Below are 2,537 nucleotides of genomic sequence, written 5' to 3' on the forward strand. Positions count from 1 at the left end.
CTTTCTTTCTTTCTTTCTTTCTTTCTTTCTTTCTTTCTTTCTTTCTTTCTTTCTTCTTTCTTTCTTCTTTCTTTCTTTCTTTCTTTCTTTCTTTCTTTCTTCCTTTCTTTCTTCTTCTTTCTTTCTTCTTTCTTTTATTAACATATAATGTATTATTTGTTTCAGAGGTACAGGTCTATGATTCAACAGTCTCACACAATTCACAGCGCTCACCATAGCACATACCCTCCCCAATGTCCATCACCCAGCCACCCCATTCCTCCCACCTCCCTCCACTCCAGCAACCCTCAGTTTGCTTCCTGAGATTAAGAGTCTCTTATGGTTTGTCTCCCTCTCTGGTTTCGTCTTGTTTCATTTTTCCCTCCCTTCCCCTATGATCCTCTGTGTTGTTTCTCTAATTCCTCATATCAGTGAGATCATATGATACTTATCTTTCTCTGATTGACTTATTTCGCTTAGCATATAGTATTATTCTTGCCACCCCATTCCACCCTGTCACTGAGTCAAAAGAGTTCAAGTTACATACACAAAACACACATGTAAACAGACACAAACAAGCCTTTTTTGTAAAGTAAATAAATCTTGTATAATGTAAACAACTTCCTTTTTGGAACTTTCTATATCCAGTTCAAGTCTCTTCTGAAATTGGGATATTCACACTTATTAGACAACAGTCTTTATAAAGCAAAGTGGTAATCTTCTTTCTTTTAAAGACCTTTCTTATTTTTTTATTTATGAGACATAGAGTGCGTGTGAGCACAAGCAGGGGGAGGGGTGGAAGGAGAGGGAGAAGCAGACTCCACACTGAGCCGGGAGCCTAACATGGGCCTCGATCCCAGGACCCTGGGATCATGACCTGAGCCAAAGGTAGATGCTTAACCGACTGAGCCACCCAGGCGCCTAGTTTTTTTTAAAGCATAATTGGAATACTGACCACATTCTAGGCTATAAAACAAGTCTCAATACATACCACAGCATTAGTTTCATTCAGACTACATTTCCTGATTACAATGAAATTAAGTTAGAAATAAAAAGCAACCATAGCTGCAAAAACTTGTAAAAGGTTTTTTGGAATGTTTAAAAAACGTTTTTGTGTAACTCATGGATTAAAGGCAAATCATAATGTGAATTAAAAAGTACTTAGAACTGGGTTGCCTGGGTGGCTCAGTCGTTAAGCGTCTGCCTTAGGCTCAGGTCATGATCCTAGGGTCCTGGGATTGAGCCCCGCATCGGGCTCCCTGCTCGGCGGGAGGCCTGCTTCTCCCTCTCCCACTCCCCCTGCTTGCGTTCCCTCTCTTGCTGTGTCTCTCTCTGTCAAATAAATAAATAAAATCTTTAAAAAAAAAAAAACAACAAACTTCTGAGATATAGTTGAAGCAAAACTTAAAGGGAACTGTATGGCCTTGAAAGCTTTTTATTAGAAAACAAGGCTCAAACTTAATGATTTAAGCACCTGATTCAAGAAGTTAGAAAAGTAGCAACAAATTAAACCTAATGAGAGCAAAAGAAAAGGCATAACCTATACAAGACTGTGAAGTGATGAAATAGAAAACAAGGATGCAGTAGAGAAGATCAATAAAACCAAAACTTCGTTCTTTGAAAAGACAAACCTCTGGCAAGATTGAACAAGAAAACAAAAGAGAAGGCGTAAGTGAATAATATTGAGAATGAATACAGGGACAAAACTGCAGATACTATGGAGATTTTTAAATAATTTAAAAATACTACAAACAGCTTTCTACCAATAAATATAAAGTTATAGATGAAATGAACAATTTTCTAGAAAGTATAACTTTGCAAAACTTATTTAAGAAGACATAGAAAGCCTAAAAGATATATACAAATACAAGTCTTCTGGGGCACCTGGGTGGCTTAGTCATGAAGCATTTGCCTTCGGCTCAGGTCATGATCCCAGTGTCCTGGGATCGAGCCCCGCACTGGCTCCCTGTTTGGCGGGAAGCCTGCTTCTCCCTCTCTCACTCCCCCTGCTTGTGTTCCTTCTCTCGCTGTGTCTCTCTCTGTCAAATAAATAAAATAAAATCTTAAAAACAAAAAACAAAAAACAAATACAAGTCTTCTGCTGAGGTGGGAGACAGGAAGCTGTATGGCTGAAGATGGGGAGAGGAGGCAGGTTCTGGGTCTAATATCTTCTTCTTTTTTTTGGAAAGAACTGACCCTTTAATTTATTGAGGACTTATGACAATGTCAAGAATTGTGCTAAACACATGCATTATCTCTCTGGATCTTTACAATAACTCTTTGAGATTCTATTATTATAATCTACATTTTTAAATTGAGATAAAATTCACATCCCATAAAACTCACCCTTTTAAAGTGTACAGTTTGGTGGATTTTAGTATATTCACAGGATTACACAACCATCACCATTATCTAACTAATCCCAGAACATTTTTGTCATCCCCAAAGGAAACCCTGTCCATTAGCAGTCACTCTCATTCCCCTTTCCCCTCAACCCCATGCAACCACTAATCTAAATTCTGGCTCTATGGATTTGCCTATTATGGACACCTCATATA

Source organism: Mirounga leonina, unplaced genomic scaffold (genome assembly GCF_011800145.1).
Source record: "Mirounga leonina isolate KUSES-001 unplaced genomic scaffold, KU_Mleo_1.0 Mir_101609, whole genome shotgun sequence".
In the NCBI taxonomy this organism is placed as follows: Eukaryota; Metazoa; Chordata; class Mammalia; order Carnivora; family Phocidae; genus Mirounga; species Mirounga leonina.